The 18,610-nt window shown below is 41.6% G+C and overlaps 1 pseudogene; it reads left to right on the top strand.

Annotated features, from left to right (window-relative positions):
• Window positions 1-6,781: 6,781 nt before the first annotated feature.
• On the top strand, window positions 6,782-7,369 carry LOC102253601 (annotated as a pseudogene).
• The last annotated feature ends 11,241 nt before the right edge of the window (window positions 7,370-18,610 follow it).

The following is an 18,610-nucleotide window of genomic DNA, read 5'->3' as shown; positions in this document are numbered from 1 at the left end:
GAAAGGAGAGGGAGAGAGAGATAGAAACATCAATGATAGAGAGAATCATTGGTCAGCTGCCTCCTGCACACCCCCTACTGGGGATCAAGCCCGCAACCCGGCGATGTTCCCTTGATTGGAATTGAACCCAGGACCCTTCAGTCTGCAGGTCGACACTCTATCCACTGAGCCAAACTAGCTAGGACAAGGTATCCATGTTTCCATGGTGGCCCAATGACCTTGAATGACCCAGTCTCACCATTTTGACTGCCTGTCTCACTCCATTCTCTTAACTGTCATCTTGTTTATCCTTCTATCAGAGAGTTAGTGTTGAATGCCCAAAGACTGTTAGGATCCCAACAACCTTTTAAATTTCCTTTGTGAGATGTTTCAAATGAAGCTACTGAAAACGTTAGTGTAGAGGTTTCTGCATGAACAGAGTTTTCATTTCTTTGTGATAAATGTCCCGGAGTGAAATTGCTGGGTTATATGATAGTTGCATGTTTAGTTTTTAAAGGCGCTGCCAAACTTTTCCAGAGTAATTGAACCACTTTATATCCCCACTGCCACTGAGTGATCCAGTGTCTCCACATCCTCAGCAGCACTTCCTGTTGTTGCTATATTTCATTTCAGTTACTCTGATGGGGTACAGTGACCTCCCTGTGGGTTACGTTTGCATTTTTTTAAAAAAATATATATAAAAAGAGTCTCTATGCGGTCTCCATTTTCGGTCCTCGGGTATCAAGGTTCTCTCCTGCGAGTTTTCTGTTGGTTATTCAGGAAGTTTTTCTGTATTTTTTTTGTGTGTGTGTGACCTTGACATTTCTGAAGATTACAGGCCAGTTATTTCAGCATGTCTCTCAGCTTGAGTTTATCTGATGTTTCTTCCTTAAGTTTGCATTTTTCTAATGGCTAATGATGTTGAACATATTTTCGTGTGTTTATTTTCCATCTGTGTATCTTCTTCAGTGAAATGTCTCTCCATGTCTTTTTTTTTTTCTTCCTAATTGGGTATTTTTTTTAACCATTGAAGTTGTAGAATTCTTTATATATTTTAAGTATAAATCCTTTGTCAAATATGTGGTTTGCAAATATTTTCTCTCAAACTCTAGCTACTCTTTTCATAAGCAAACGCTTTTAATTTTGACAAAGTCCAATTTATCAATTTTTCCTTCTTTGAATCATGGTTTTGTTGTAGAGTCTAAAATTACTCCGTCTAGCCCGAGACCCTGAAGACTTTTTCTGACGAGGGTTTATAAAGTTTTCTCAAATCTTTTAAGCTAAAAAAATTCTGTTATTTCAGCAGGTATTAACTCTTTGCTTGCCTTTGTGTGTGTGTGTGTGTGTTTACTAAGGGATTATAATCACTACACCATAGATGTGTTTTTAGTCCCAACTTTGTAAGCATGTTCCCACTCACCCTCACATTTCTGTTTGGTTGGGGAGAACCAATGGAAAATTCTTAAGATGACATTGAAAGGAGTTTTTTGGGTAAAATAGGAAGTTTGGGGGTGAAAAAGGCAGGTTTAGGAAATTTTAAAAATTAAGAGGTCTACGGAAGAAAAACACAGGGCTACAGAGTTGCAAAAGGGTACATTTTCATAAGACAAGGGAGCTGGGAGCTGCAGAAGTTACATTTCCATAAGATAAGGGAGTTGGGAGTAGCAAAAGGCACATATTTACAGAATAAAGGGAAGGAGGAAGAAAGCCCAGAAGGAATAGAGAAACCACAAGGAAGGAGGGGAGGAGAGCCTTCATGTCCCATGTGAGGTTGGACCTTTGAGCTCAGGAGTTGCTATAGTGACCAAATCAGAAGGGGGTAGGGACCAATCATAGGGGATACAAAGGCACACAGATCTGCAGCCTTTAAAAACTGTAGGGAAAAGGGACTCTGTGGGACTCTTTCCCCCTCCCCACGTGGGAGTCTGTACTTGTTCTTCAATAAATTTCCACCTGCTATACCACCTTTCATCCATGGTTTCATTCTTTGACTCCACTGGACAAGAGCCGGGGAAGCCATCCTGCCCAGGGGAATACTGTGCATTTCCAGTCCAAAGTCCCCTATTAACATCACTCTTCCCTTTGGTAAAATGGCCAAGCTACGTGCCCCTTGTGAGGTGGTGGCGACTGCTTTGGGAAGAAGCCCACTGTAGAAAATGAAAGGTCTAGGAACTCCCAAATGAGGTGGAGAGAGTAAGAGTTTGAGAACCCCTGACCAGGGGTAAAATATCCTTTATCCAGAAGCACAGGCTTTATCCATCCTAAAGACGTGTGTCAGGAGATTAAAATGCTAATTCAAACACTGCCTATAAAAACTAACATCAGCATATGTTTTCAGAATTTCTTCATCATTCCATTTTCAAGCTCCTATCCCAAACAAGATGGTTTAATCTTTAAAATTGGCTACATTAGCATGCACAGCAGTGTAAAAATTTGTTCAAATGTTAATGCAAGCAATTGCTGTTAATTTCCTGTTTACCCTAACCCAAAATGTGAAACTCTGTTCTTTCAGCCAGCATTTATTCTCTAGCCAGATAGATCTCCCTCCCGCTCCCTCCCCTCTCCCTCCCATGGTTCCACCCTCTTCCTCTCACTCAGACTCTCATTCCTTTCATTTCTTGGTACTCCCACTATTATTATTCAATCATTTACCAATGGTTTCTTTTTTACATTAAAACAAATATAATAAAACTTATTTACATCAAATTGTCTAAACATTAAAATTTAATCTACATGGAACAATAATTATCCAGTACTTTATTCTATTTCCTAGCTCTGTGTTTCATAGGGATGATTTTCTTCAATATCATCTAATTTTTCAAGATATAATTCATATAACATAAAATTCACCACTTAAAGTTTACAATTCGGTGTTTATTTAGAGTTTTCACAGGCTGTGCGATGTCCATGAAGGGGCTGAGGGGACGGCTGAATGACGGGCTTGCAGGGTGGAGTTTGAGAAAGTGGGCAGCCACTGATGATGCTGAATATTTCTAAATACAGAAAGAAAGGGTGTGCAGAGGTGATAAAATCATGGGAGGGTGTGATCACCTCAGTACCAAGATGGAAATGAGAGGAGCAGAGGTTCTGGGCAGGTGGATAAAGACAGTCAGTCAGGGGGTCCTTGTCCAAAGCCACTGAGGACCCTGCAACCTAACCGTGCTGGTGAGACTTGGGTCAGAGACGAGTCCCTCGCTCCTCAGCTGAACGGTCTGCCCCAGGCCCAAGGTCCACTCACTGTCGTTGGCAAGATCATGGCCTCTCCTCCACTGAACTGCTGCTCACACTGTCTCTCTCTCCTGAATGCACCCTAGAGCTCGTCTGTCTTTTACTGCCCAGCTCATGTTCTCTATGACATTTTCTCCAGCAATCCTGCCTACCATGAGCTCTCGGAGTGCTCAGTGCATTTAACCAAAAACTTATGATGCAGAAGTCATTGTATATTTGCCAGCAGTCTCGCCACTGGGCTGTTGCTAATCTTGATCTTGAAGCCTAATTAATAACCCTGCCTCACCTATACCCATCAGCAGCTTCCAAGCGATCATGTAAAGGACCCTTCCCAGGTGTATTAGTTTGCTAGGGCTACTGTGACAAACACCATAGACTGGGGGCTTAAACAATAGACAGTTATTTCTCAGAGTTCTGGGCTGGAGTCCCAGCTCAAGGTGCTGGTGGGTTGGTTCCCGGTGAGAACTCTCTTCCTGTCGTGCAGATGGCTGTCTTCTCGCTGTGTCCTCACATAGCCTTTCCTCTGAATGCACTCGCAAGAGAGGGGGGAGGTATTTCTGGTATCTCTTTCTCTTCATATAAGGACCTCTGTCCTCACATCTGGTCCCACCTTTATGACATCCTTTAACCTTAATTACCCCCCTAAAGGCTCTGTCTCCAAACACTCTCACACTGGGGCTTAGGGCTTCAAGAAATGAATTTTAGAGGAACTGATGGGGAAAATGGGACATTTTGGGGGAAGGGGGCTGGCAATCTGAATCTGTGCCAGTAACCTAATGTACATTCTTGGTAGCCTATGATTAAGTCACTGCCCCTTTCTCCACAATCTGGCCTGGTGGGACCCATTTTCCTGATTGCTCCTGATTTACAAGAGGGCCATAAAAAAAGGATGTAACAGCTTAGCTGGAGGGGAGGTCACTAGCAGCACCCAGACCAGGCAGTTAGATACAATCCAACTTCCCCATTCTAACTGACTCAGGAGGGGCTGAGGAAGCCACCACAAAAGCCTGGTAGTTAGGAAACAGATAAAAAACAAAGAAACCAAAGGGTATAAAGGGAAAGCTTCCTCCATATTGGCTTACTCAGGATTTGGAGAACTGACCCCTCAGTCACTGTACTAGTACATGTGAAACATCCTATATAATAAAGAGGTAATATGCAAATTGACCATCACACCCTCGCACAAGATGGCCACCCCCATGTGGTCATAAGATGGCTGTGCCCATGTCATCAAAAGATGGCCGCCACAAGATGGCTGGCAGGGGAGGGCAGTTGGGGGCGACCAGGCCTTCAGGGGAGGGCAGTTGGGGGTGACCAGGCTGGCAGGGGAGGGAAGTTGGGGATGATTGGGCCAGTAGTGGAGCAGTTAGTTGTCGATCAGGCTGGCAGGGGAGTGGTTAGGGGCAATCAGGCAGGCAGGCAAGCAGTTGGGAGCCAGCAGTCCCAGATTGTTTGAGGAATGTCCCCCGAGGGGTCCCAGATTGGAGAGGGTGAAGGCTGGGCTGAGGGACACCCCCCGACCAGTGCACAAATTTTGTGCACTGGGCCTCTAGTCTGAAAATAAATGGGTTTATTCTGGACCTCCAAGTACTCCTGTGTATTTTTTGGTTGCCTGATAAATTCTGTAACAGAACCAATTCAGTCCACAACACTAGGAAAAGACTGGGGATCCCTCCCATAGGAAAAAAAAGATCTAGAAAAATAAGACTTAACATTCTCCATATTTCCATGGACTTAAAAAGTTGACTCCATGGAATAATTACACACACACATTATAAATCAGTCATCTTCAATATGTCATAGTAATTTTGACATACTATTCAAATCATTGCACATTTTTTAGACTGGCATCTAAAAAATTTTATCATAGGTTTTAAGTTGTTGCAAAAGATGAAATATCCAGTCTGGTATGTTATAAATATTGCAATTTTAAAATAAAACTATAACATTGCTTATTTAATCATCACCTTTTTAAAAAATTACAATTCCTTATTTTAATGACCATACATTTCAAATTGCTCCTTTTTCTCTTTGAAATTGTATTTCAATTCTACTTTCCCATAGAATTATGTCCTATTGTAATAATACATTTTATACTTCAGAGTTTTTTATTAATTACCCTATTACATTTTTCAACAAAAAAGTGAAATTATTTTAAAGTGTCTGTGATTAAAGGTTAAGATGTTGAAATAAATCTGGATTGAGTTATTATGAATTTTATATATATCTATACTAATAAAAGGGTAATATGCTAATTAGACCGGATGTCTTCCAGACAAAAGCCACAGTGGCAGGGGCTGAGGCAGAGGTGGTTAGGGGCAATCAGGTCGGCAGGGGAGGGCAGTTAGGGCCATCAGGCTGGCAGGCAGAGGCGGTTAGGGGTGGTCAGGCAGACAGGCAGGCAAGCAGTTAGGAGCCAGCTATCCCAGATTGCGAGAGGGATGTCCCGGATTGGAGAGGGTGCAGGCTGGGCTGAGGGACCCCACCCCCCACCTGTGCATGAATTTTGTGCACTTGAATTTTCCCAGGCTTTTAACAGGTATTTTTTCCCCTTAGGTGAATTGCCTATGTAAATGTTTTCCTGATTATTTCTGTTCTCTGTCACTATCCTATATAATAAAAACCCAGCAACTGAAACGGTGGAACGACCAGAATGAACAGAGACCAGAACACCATGGCCCCTCACCCAGGCTGGCCCACCCCCCAGGGAGAGATTAGGGGCGCCTCTAGGCAATGCGATAGGGTGCGAGTTTGATGAGGGAAAGTCGAAAAAATAGGGGGGAAGGTCTTAAGGGTCTGTGGCATTGTGGTGGTCGGCCTGGAGTAGGTTTGGAGTGTGCTGGGGAAGGAAGAGGAAGATCTGAGTGGAAAACGGCTCAGCACAGTACCTTTCTCATTGCGAACCGGGACGGCAACAGCCATGGACTGAGTGGGAGGTTGTTTTATGAGTGCACTTGGGACCGATATGTTCATGGCAGTGGCAGTACTCCCGAAACTTCGCTGATTCCAAATAGTAAACAGCTATCAATATCAAAGAACAGAAAAATCCTCTCCAACTAGAGGCCCTGGATGTTGCAATGCAACCGAAGGAAACACCACTTAAGGTGGAGCTAGAAAAACCGAAAGTATGCGGCCAGAGGATTGTGGGTTTGTGGAGGATGCCTGGGTGCCTACCACTAGAACGTGGTAGCCCGTTACGTGCAAGTACATAGTCAGCCCTATAGTCCTGTCTTGCAGTATTTGGACGTGACTTCTGGCAGGAAATTATTTCGATTGAGGTTTGCTGTTCCCTTGCGTGAGGAAGATCAGAATTAAAGGTTTCATTTGTTACCTTGTTTTGAAGCGGAGGAAAATGGGATAGTGACGAATAAGAAACTTTGGAGATAGTGAAGGGCAGTTTGTCCAGACTGCTGAGAGCTCAGAATTAGAGTTTAATTGGGATAGAAATCCTGCTAATAGCACCTGATGCCTGAAATCTGAGCACTCTACTTTTAGGTTTTCCCGTTCATGTTTTTGGAGACTGCCTATTAAAACATTCCTGGTTGGGGAGCACTTCTGGCGCCAAATGGTCACCATGAAGTTCAACCCCTTTGTGACCTCAGACCGCAGCAAAAACCACAAAAGCCACTTCAATGCCCCCTTGCACATGCACCACAAGATCATGCCTTCCCCGCTCTCCAAGGAGCTGCCCAGAAGTACAATGTCTGCTCTCCATGCCCATCCACAAGGACGACAAGGTCCAGGTGGTTCGAGGACACTACAAAGGTCAGCAAGTCGGCAAGGTAGTACAGGTGCACAGAAAGAAACATGTCATCTACATCGAGCGGGTGCAGTGTGAGAAGGCTAACGGCACAACTGTCCACGTGGGCATTCACCCCAGCAAGGTGGTTATCACCAGGCTAAAACTGGACAAAGATCGGAAAAAAATTCTTGAACGCAAAGCCAAATCTCAACAAGTTGGAAAAGAGAAAGGCAAATATAAGGAAGAACTTATTGAGAAAATGCAGGAATAAACGTAACCTGTTGTGCAACCATGGTTTAGCTGTAGGTTTTTAGCCTGGTGTGTATTCCTTTAAAATTGTTCAAGATGTCTCTGGAATATTTTGTTTCCTTCCTGGTTTGTTATTGATATGTGGCTCTGTATATTTATTGTTGCTGTTTGGATTAATTTTATGAATAAGAATTGGAAATGTTTCTCAATTCAAAAAATAAAACAATAAAAAATTCCTGGTTGGAAACTGTTTGTATAGAAGCCCATAAGTATTAAGTATTTGCTGTGTTTACCATGCTTAGCTCTCTGTAAGGAATATGGAATAATGTTAAATGCCTCATGTTCTCAAGAAGCTTGAATTTAAAAAAAAAATAAAGAAGAAATATAAATGTTAAAAATAAAAAAAGAAGCTTGAGTTTTAGGGGTAAAATCAGGCAGGCAGGTGAATGGTTAGGAGCCAGTGGTCCTGGATTGTGAGAGGGATGTCTGAAAGGTCCCAGATTGTGAGAGGGTGCAGGCTGGGCTGAGGAAGCCCCCACCCCCCTGCACAAATTTTGTGCACCGGACCTCTAGTTGTTATATAATACATTAAAATAAAAATATAAATAATTATACTTTGAAAATGCTAACTACATATAAAAAGTAAAATTTTTATTAAAAGTTCATTTGTTAATAAGATGAGTATTTCCCCCAAGTAGTCATATATCTATAAGTGAATATTAATTATTTATGGAGCTCTGAGACATGATTAACATTAATTCTATTTCTATTATTTTATAAGTAAATGTACTCACTAAAAAAACTAACTCATATGGTTGGATGGGAATTCATATATTCTTGTATAGCAAGTTATTCAGTGTTTTTAACTCTGAATTATATGCCAAGAATCATGTGGTGATGAACTCTCACCCAAAATTCCTTTTAGTAACTTACTTATCAGCTAACAAGTCCATTAGGTACCCCTTCGCTTTTGCTGAAAGCAAATTGGTAATTCAATTGCCAAAGGTTGACTACCAAGTTATTCAGTTATTCATATTGTCTCTTTTTTTTGTTTTGTTTTGGTCACCCTGAGAGGTTCTTACCCCCCAGCACAATGCACCTCCATAGGACTTGGCATGTGGGAGCGGTAAAGAGAGAAGCCTGCCAGGGTACACAGGGAAGCCTGAGCTCAGGCATGTTCTTAGAGAACGTGTGGGCGTTGAGAGGCTGAATGAATTCCCCTAAATAATCACCCCCTGTGTGTTTCTTCTTGAGAAAGCTGTACTCCAATTGAGAGATGGAGGACATAGACAGCATAACATAGAGTTGAGGTTCAAGAGTCAAACAGAAGTTTGAATTCTGACTGCCATATACTGCCAGCATGATTTAGATTTCCTCTTCCATTCTATAGGGATAATAAATGTACCTATTACTTAGTGCAGTGGTCAGCAAACTGCGGCTCGAGAGCCACATGCAGCTCTTTGGCCCCTTGAGTGTGGCTCTTCCACAAAATACTGACTTCTGTGCATGGGCCACGAAGTTTTAATCGCACTGTACATGTGCGCCCGCACGTGGTATTTTGTGGAAGAGCCAAACTCAAGGGGCCAAAGAGCCGCATGTGGCTTGCGAGCCGCAGTTTGCCGACCACTGACCCAGACCTTCCTATATGGATGTCGCCTGCCTTGAAGTTACACCTCCTGAAAATTTCTGCCGCGTGTCTGCCTAGCCAGCTGCCCATCCCAGACCTCCGGGGGAAGTTGACCGTCTTGTTCTTTAAGATCCTTCAAGGGGAAGATGCCATGACTTCTTTTTTTCTAAATATATTTTTGTTGATTTCAGAGAGGAAGGGAGAAGAAAGGAGAGATAGAAACATCAATGATGAGAGAGAATCATTGACCGGCTGCGTCCTGCACACCCCCCACTGGGGATCGAGCCCGCAACCCGGGCATGTGCCCTGACCGGGAATGGAACCATGACCTCCTGGCTCATAGGTCGTCGCTCAACCACTGAGCCACACCAGCCGGGGCCCAAGACTTCTTGATTCTATTCCGGAGCCTTGAATTCCAGAATGTTTTCAAAACCGGTTGTCCCTGTTTCGTAGCTGAAGAAATATCAGAGGGCTGAGTAAGGACAGAATTAAAGGGAGATACGATCTCCCCTCTCACACCTGGATTCCTTCTTCCCTCTATACCACCAGCCTTCGCACTGCCACAGAGCGCCTCAGTCCTAACCTTATTCTAGAAAATTGGTCTGCTCCCCAGTGGCCCCGGTATCATTTAGCTGAGAGCTTACTATCATCTCTAAGTTAATTTGTGAGTTAATTGTAAGTGTCAGGAGGCTCCGACGCTGCAGAAAACGTCCATTATGGAGATAAACCCAGGTTAGAAAATTCCAGAATTGAGCGGGGTTGGGTTTCTGATCGGTTTCTATCAGGAAAATATGTTGGCGTGGGAAGGGCCTGGAACGATATCAAATATGAGTGTCCTCCGAGGGCAGCCCTCCACTAAGTGGACACTGGATTCTTGGATAAAAATACTTTCCAAGATTCCATCACACGCCACCCTCAGAGCCTCAATCACGGTTTCATCTAAATGACCTCCGACCTGTAGAACATTACACAGAGGCACTCGCTCCCTGCCTATGCGTTTTCCAACTTGCCGGTTGGACGTGGTGGGGAGGGTGGCTCGACGAATCTCTGAACACGTAGGCCCCACAGCCCATGGGGAGATAAGGCTAGTCTTTCCCGCAGGGCAGCGCCGGGCAGGCCGGTCCCACTGCTTCCCTTGCTGTCTGACCTCTGTGGTTCCTCCTCCCCCCCACCCCCAAGTCCATTGTGTAGATGTACCACAGTTTTTTAATCCACTCATCTACTGATGGGCACTTAGGCTGTTTCCAAATCTTAGCTATGGTGAATTGTGCTGCTACGAACATAGGGGTGTATATATCCTTTCTGATTGGTGTTTCTAGTTTCTTGGGATATATTCTTAGAAGTGGGATCACTGGGTCAAATAGGAGTTCCATTTTTAGTTTTTTGAGGAAACCAGACCAGCAGTTGCAGCATGCTCAGTGTTGCTGGACTGGGCTGTCTTTGCCTGCCGTTCAAGAAACTTGGAATTGGAGCCTTTTGCAGAGGTCCTATGGGCATTAGGGAGGGGGTCAAGGATGGTGGGAGTCATGTTTGCAAGTAAGAGGAGCCAGTGGGGAAGCTTGATTCTTGACGGTGCCCAACTGGCCAATTAGACAGCCCAGTGTGGTAACTGGCTGTCCAGGCCTGCAGTCTGGCAGCACTGTGGCCTGTCTCTGGGGCAGTTTCTTTTGGGCTTCACGGCTATTACCCAGAGTCAGGAATAATGTCTTTCATTCTGAGACGTCTAAACCCCCAACCGCAGGCGTGTTTTCCTCTAGGGCAGAGGGCAAATGCAATTACATCTGTGACCAATTTGCACAGCTGGGAGCTCAGCCTCCTGACAGAAATATTTATTTGAGATTCAAGTCTCCAGGGAGTTGGGGAACCATGCAGAAAGTGAGGTCCAGCGAGCATTTGTTGTCCATGCTCACTAGTCTGAACCTTGAGAACAAAACACAACAGAAAGTGTTAACATTGGCTTTTATAAGCTAAAGATGTGACCACTCTCTACAAACCAAGAGGTTTTTTGAGGCTTAGAGGAGAATAAGCATATTCAAATAAGATATGGTTGCCATTGACCTTGTACAAACAGCATGCATGTTACACATAGAACTAGTGAAGGTAAAAAAAATCCTGATTTCCAGTTGTGGCTCTACTACCGCTAACCATAGCCTCCTGGGCTAGTCCACTCAGGTACTTTCTCTATTATGTGGGAGAAGTGCAGTATCCAGGCCTGTGAGCTTTTTAAGGATCTAAAAATTTGTCTGGGACTGGAAAGAATCACTCTCAAATTCAAAAGAGAAAATTGCTAAACTGAAAAACACTGTCTATTAAAAATGTGTTATTATATCCAGTTCACTAATTTTTAAGTATATCTTTTTAAAATGCATTAATTTAAGAAGAGTTTACTGGGTTAGATTTTCTCACTGTGTAAATCCCCAAGTAAGCTGAGAATCACTGTTAATTATAAATGATGTGTCAAATGATATTTAAAGCAAGATGATGAAAAGCTTGTCATTTTTTAAAGTAAAAATTAAAATTAAAGTAAGTGCTTTTTAAGGTTTAATATTTAATGTGGGATGGGGCACAAAGGTCTTCCAATATCCTGGAACTTTACCTGTCTAGCCCTTAGTTGCCTGCTCTCGAGTGGATGACCTGTGAGGTTCCCTTCAGCTTTAACATGCATGGAACATTGGCAGAGGAATTGTAATTAGATACATTCTCAACAAGGTTGAGCTAATCTTTTGGAGGCTAAGCTATGCCAGAAAGATCTGTTAGTGTTGTAACTGCTGCAGATATTCTGGCTGAGAACAGGAGTAAGCATGCAGGTGTGTTTACCTGTGGCCAGCTTTCTGCCTTGGCAAAGAGCTACCAGAATCTTGCACAAACCACAATTTAACTAGAAATATCAAATGACAGGCCCCTGTGCAGGGAAGCTCAGGTGCAGCAACATTTCATTACCACCTCTGTCCTCATCAACACGGCACTTTAATTGAACCCTATGAAATTGCTGATATGCGGCCATTTTTTTTGAGCCACAACCATGGCAACTTCATATGGTTCAACCTAACACTTGTAGGTCCTAGTGTCATCCAGAGGCCTATCCTCACAGGGCTTGCAAGGACAGTTGATTTTAAAAGATAATGAATGTGTCCTGATGTTGTTCTGCTAGAAAATTTTATTCCATTTTAAAGCATGAGCTCATTCATTTTTCCAGTTACCCTTTGAAGAGTCAGGGTTCAAAAATGATTGCCCTTCATAGTAGCCCCTGTCCCATTCCCCCTGAGCTCCTGAGGATCCAATACTTTGGATTTTTTATTGTGGTTCCTTTGCCACCACCCTGCTCAATTCCTTAGGTTTATAGATAACCTTTCTACAGCATTTTAAAAAATATATTTTTATTAATTTCAGAGAGGAAGGGAGAGGGAGAGAGAGTAAGAAACATCAATGATGAAAGAGAATCATTGATTGGCTGCCTCCTGCATGCCCCACACTGGGGACCGAGCCTGCAACCCAGGCATGTGCTCTGACCAGGAGTTGAACCGTGACCTCCTGGTTCATAGGTTGATGCTCAACCACTGAGTCAAGCTGGTTGGACTCCTTTCAAGAACATTTTTAAAGGAAAAGCAACCCCTACAAAAACATTGACTATGCAAGCCTACAGGGAATAGCCTATTGACTCTAACTCTAGAGTTATTGTGGTGGCTAATTTGTGTCAACTTGACTGGACTAAGGGATTGGCCAGATAGCTGGTAAAATGTTTCCAGTGAAGATGTTTCCAGAATACATTAGCATTTGGGTCAGATTGAGTAAAGAAGATTGGTCTTCATGACTGTGAATGGGCCTCATCCAATCCGTTGAGGGCCACAATAGACTAAAAGGTGGAGCAAGGCAATTTTTTTCTCTCTCTTCTTGAGCTGGGATGTCCATCCTCTCCTCCTCTCAGATATTAAAGCTCCTGATTCTTGGGCCTTCGAACTCTAGGACTTATACCAGCAGAACTCCTAGTTCTCAGACTTTGGCTTTGGACTGAATTATGCCACTGGATTTCCTGGCTCTCCAAACTTCAGAGAGAGGATTGTTTGTGGGACTTTTCAACCTGTGTAACTACTTGAGCCAATAAATAAATCTCTTGTTAGATATATCTACATATATCTCCTACTGGTTCTGTACTCTTGAGAACCCTAACTAATACATTCATTGATGGATGTTTGAGTTATTTCCACCTTTGGCCATTATGAACGATGTTGCAGTGAACATTGGTGTATAAATTTTTACATAGACATGTTATCATTTCTCTTAGGTATACACCTGAGAGTGGAGTTGCTGAGTCATATGGTAATTCTATGTTTAACCATTTGAGGAACTGCCAGGCTGTTTCCAAACAGCTGTATCATTTTATATTCCAACCAACAGTGTATAAGGGTACCAATTTTTTCCACTTTCTTGACAAAACTTGTTATTTTGTGTGTACATAATTTTTGGTTTTGATTATAGCTATCTTAGTGGATGTTAAGTGGTATTTAACTATGGTTTTGATTTGCATTTCCTGATGGCTAATTATGTTGAGCATTTCTTCAAGTGCTTATTGGCCATATGTATATCTTCTTTGGAGACATACCTATGCACATCTTTTGTCCATCTATTAATGGGTTGTCTTTTTGTTGTTGAGCTGTAATATTTCTTTATATATTATAGATACAGATCTGTTATCAGATATATGATTTTCAATAAAATTTGCTCATCTGTGAGTTTGTCTTTTCACTTTCTTGATGGTATCCTTTGGAACACAAGAGTTTTAAATTTTAATTATGTCTAGTTTATCTATTTTTTAAATTGCTTATGCTTTTGATGTCATACCCAAGAAATTATTGCCTAACCTGAAGGTCACAAAAATTTACACCTGTCTTTTCTTCTAAGAGCTTTATAATTTTAGCTATTATATTTAGGTTTAGGTTTTTGATACATTCTTATTTATATATGGTGTGAAGTAGAGCTCTGAATTATTTTTTATTTTTACATGGTTTTTATTTTTACATGGGTATATCTGTTGTCCCAGTATCATATGTTGTAAAGACTATTCTTTCCCCATTGAATGGTCTTGGCATTCTTTTTGAAAGTCACATCCCCTACTGGGGACGGAGCCCAAAATCTGGGCATGTGCCCTTGACCGGAATTGAACCCAGGATCCTTGAGTCCGCAGGCCAACACTCTATCCACTGAGCCAAACTGGCCAGGGCTACATGGGTATATCTGTTGTCCCAGTATCACATGTTGTAAAGACTATTCTTTCCCCATGGAATGGGTTTGGCATTCTTTTTGAAAGCCAATTAACTATAAATATGAGGATTTATTTCTGAACTCTTGATTCTATTTCATCCACCTATCTGTCTACCTTTATGCCAATACCACAATGTTTTGGTTACTGTAGCTTTGTAATAAGTGTTGAAGTTGGGAAGTATGACTTCTTCAACTTTGTCTTTTTTTTTTTCTTTCAAAATTAGTTTGACTATTCTGGGTCCTTTGAATTTCATAAATTTTAAGATTAGATTTTCAATTTCTGCAAATCAGTCAGCTTGGATTTTGATTGGGATTGCATTGACTCTTTAGATCAATTTGGGAGTGTAGTCATCTTAACAATATTAAGTCTTTTGATCCGTGAATATTAGTGTCTTTCCACTTTTTATGTCTAATTTAACTTTTTTCAACAATGTTTTGTAGTTTTCAGAGTGTTGGTTTTATTACTTTTTTGGTTAAATTTGTTCCTAAGTATTTTATTCTTTTTAATGCTATTATAAATAAAATTCTTTTCTTAATTTCGATTTTGATTTGTTCATTGCTACTGCATAGAAATATAATTGGTTTCTATATTTTCATTTTTTATCCTGTAACCTTGCTGAATTCATTTATTAACTTAACAGGTGTTTTTAGTGGATTCCTTAGGATTTCCTATATATAAGATTATGTCACCTAAAAATAGAGATAGTTTAACTTTTGCCTTTCTAATCTGGATATCCTTATTTCATTCTTGCCTAATTGTCCAGGCTAAGGACTTAATTTTGTATCTCAGTTATCTGAAAAACTGAATTTCTGTTACTAGCCTTCACAGAAGAATGAATTAGGTGCCCCAGCTCCTTTAACTGGGCAGTTACTTCTTCTTTTAAAAAAATCCTGAAAAACTGAATTTCTGTTACTAGCCTTCACAGAAGAATGAATTAGGTGCCCTAGCTCCTTTAACTGGGCAGTTATTTCTTCTTCTTTTTTAAAAAATCTTTATTGGAGGATCTATTTTTATTGATTTTAGAGAGAGGGAAGGGAGAAGAGAGAAACATTGATGTGAGAGAGAAACATTGATTGGTTCCCTTCCATACATGCCCCAACCAGGGATCCAAACTGCAACCGAGGTATAATGCCCTAACTGAGAATCAAATCTGCAACCTTTTAGTGTATGGGATGACACTCCAACCAACTGAGCCACCCAACCAGGGCCAGGTAGTTAATTCTTAATATACAGTCCACAACCCAAATCAAGATATATATATTTCTCATGGTATGTTTTCAATACAGCAGTAAAAGTGTCCAGCACTAATTAGAGGTGTGCTTGTTCCCAGCTGGGGGGTTGGGACATTAGGAAAAAAAGAGAAGGGGTTTTGGATATGAAACCCTTTCTGTCAAGGCTAATCGCGATATGGAGGAGCTCAGAGAGGAAGAGATTGGGACTCACACACAGACAGAACTGCAGCCATGACCAGAATAAACCTCCCAGATTCTTTCTACCATCCATCTCTTCCACAGGTTGAAACAGAAAAAGAAAAGAAAATCACTGTTTTTCAGTCTACCAACCTAGTGAGCCATTTCTTTTTAGACTTGGGGTCAACAATTTCTGTAAGCTATCCTGATTGATGAGGGAAGCTCCAAGTCAGGCATGTTTTTCTGGTACGTTCCAGCACTCTGTGCCTCCAGCACATCTCTGTTTGGCTGGAGTAGAGAAGATATCCGAACAGATCTCGGAATTTGTGCAATTTTGTGGTGGCTGTTTACTGGGAGGTAGAAACACACCCTGCTCCCTCATTGGAAGCAACATCATGGCATCCATGACTTCAGGAACAAGTTGAAATAAACATCTTGGTTCATGGGCAAACTGTGCAGAGCAGGCTTTGTGTGGGAGCCTGCAAAGGTAGAAGAGCTATTCAAAGGTTGCCAGAGCCTGAGAATAAACTGGCTTTGATGAGGCTTATGGACATGATCCAGTTCTTAGCAAAATCCATGCCCAACCTCCCTGAAGTGCACCATTGAGAAAACGGCTTGAAAATAGGTTGAATGACATGGGGAGCAACATTGGTAGAATGGCTTTAATGAGCCAAAAAATGTGATTCAAATGCCCCTGTCTCTGAGTGCCACTGCCTGGCTTGAAATCTGTTCACTGGAGCAAACTCAGAGACACGACGTGGTGCGTGTGCAGACTGTAAGCCAGTGAGTCGCCGTCACATCCAAGTCCAGAAAATTACCCAATGTGAGGAAGGAGAGGCCTGAGCTGAAGCGGAGTTGTTCAGAAAGAGATCTATCTGCTCTCGGGTCTCCAGCAGGGACAGTTTTTGGCTGGGCCTTGCTGTTTGCTCCCAGGGAAGGGAAGATGGGGTGGGGGTGGGGGGGGAGAGTTGTTTACTCTACACTCTGATCCTGACTATTCACGGCTGATTATCCATTTCATGGATTCACTGGCCTTGTGCCTCTCCTCCTTCTTAAGAGATTTCTGACTTTTGGTGATGTTGTTGTTCAGCTGATACCAAATTCTAGAAAGAATGAAAAGAGAATAAAAATAATGTTACCATATGTCAGCAATTCCTATTAAATTATCTGATCAGGGAAAGGGAGCAAACTGTGTGGTTAAAATAGAATCTGGGACTTTCACAGGAGCTTTCCTTTTCTGCTCTCTGTACACAGTGTCTGGGGCCCTTACTACTGTCAGGTCTTCCTCGCAGATTTACTGAGAGAGCTCTACAAGGCAGGCTCCCAGAGAGAGCGCAGCCAGCTGGGCTCACAGGAAGGAATGTTGATTGCAGAGAGCGTCAAGAAAGGCAACGGGCCCTGCAGAAACATCTGGCCTCTCACTGGGCTTGGACTAGAGCTGCTTATGTATCATCAGTAGGATGCAAGCCCCATCTAGTTCCTAGACCACCAACACTGATCAAACACTTTGTAATGATGACTTGAGGGGGCCAGTAATAGATGCTCAGAGGGAAGAAGCAAAATACCGAGCTGTGAGGACATTTGGTAAGGCCAAGCCTCAAGAAAGTCATGGACATGGAAAATGAACATATTATTCCATAGAAGTTGGTTTCACCATTTGGGAGGGAAGTGGGGTGACCTTTCATAAAGTTGGTGGCAGAAGAGTCCTATGACTTAAAAAAAGTTTTTTAATAAAGGTTTCTTAGAAGGAACTCAATTGTTTTTAATATTAACTTACTGAAGGCTTAGGACAGATTGATTAATATCATTACTTTGAATTGTAAACTCTTCATTACCTTCTCTCACTTTCCTTTCTTAGTGACCTTTTGTATTTTAAATTTATAAATGCATGTAATAAATTATTGTAATTATGCTTTAAGTTTGTATTTAGAATTTTTAAATTATTCAAAAAACTGAGTTTTTCAGATGTAGTTCTTTACTCCATTGCATTTGTCCCGTCTTCTAATCCCACCTCTTAACTCTTAATTAAAGAGTTTTTATTGCAATTGAAACAGAAAAGAAATTATATTTCAGTCTTAACTCCTTAACCTTGTTCTTAAATTTTTTCCCTTTGTTATCAAATTCATGAAAGTTCAAGGCTTTTAGCTCAAATATCTATCATTGTTACAGTTGAGGTTGACAGAGGCACCCACCAAAGACAAGATTTGTTGCAAACTAGAATAACTGGTCCTAAAAGTCCCCTTGTTTCCAGGATGTTGCAGGAAAAAACAAATTTGACAATAATAATGGTCCTTAAACTTCTTTGGTCCCAGTGACTTTGAGATTCTAATAAAATCAATGGTCCTTCTTCCCAGAAAATTCCACATAACCACAAAAGCACAGATTCCTTAGAACATTTCTACCCTAGTTAGAGTCTCCTGAAGCAACAACTGTGGTCTACAGCTACATTCTTGGGAAATGAGCTTTAAAGAGGATTTGAACATCTTTTCTTTATCATTGACATAAAGAAATGAAGAACTGCCAAAAAAAAAAAAAAATAGGAAAGGAAGGCAGCAGGAAACACAAACAAAAAGGAAGTGCAAAAAAGTAACAATAAATAAAAATCATTGAGAAAAATGCCAAGAGAAGATTGTGGGAAACCTCTTGTGGGCGTTTATCCTGTTTTAACCTCAGCAGCACCTATGGAAGGAAGGACCTAGAGTAAAATGGTCTGCAAAATTGCTCTTGGGAAGCAATGCAATGATGCCAACAACAGTTGGAAGTAAACAAGCAAGTTGTATTTTAAATTTATAAATGCATGTAATAAATTATTGTAATTATGCTTTAAGTTTGTATTTAGAATTTTTAAATTATTCAAAAAACTGAGTTTTTCAGATGTAGTTCTTTACTCCATTGCATTTGTCCTGTCTTCTAATCCCACCTCTTAACTCTGAGAGTTCATAATATGCAGTAATTCACTTGAATAAAGTGACGGCTGAGAGGAGAGCGTCTGGATTCAAAGACCCCAGCGGGGGATGCTCTGTGACAGAATCAGACTTGACAGGCAGAGGCGTCTACTTCTGCTGTCATCTCCAGACAGAAATCTTAAATGACATATTTAGTGTGCTCTTGAGATG

The sequence above is a fragment of the Myotis brandtii genome, unplaced genomic scaffold, assembly GCF_000412655.1.
Source record: "Myotis brandtii unplaced genomic scaffold, ASM41265v1 scaffold398, whole genome shotgun sequence".
NCBI classification, from domain to species: Eukaryota; Metazoa; Chordata; class Mammalia; order Chiroptera; family Vespertilionidae; genus Myotis; species Myotis brandtii.
This window is presented reverse-complemented; position numbering and strand designations above follow the sequence as displayed.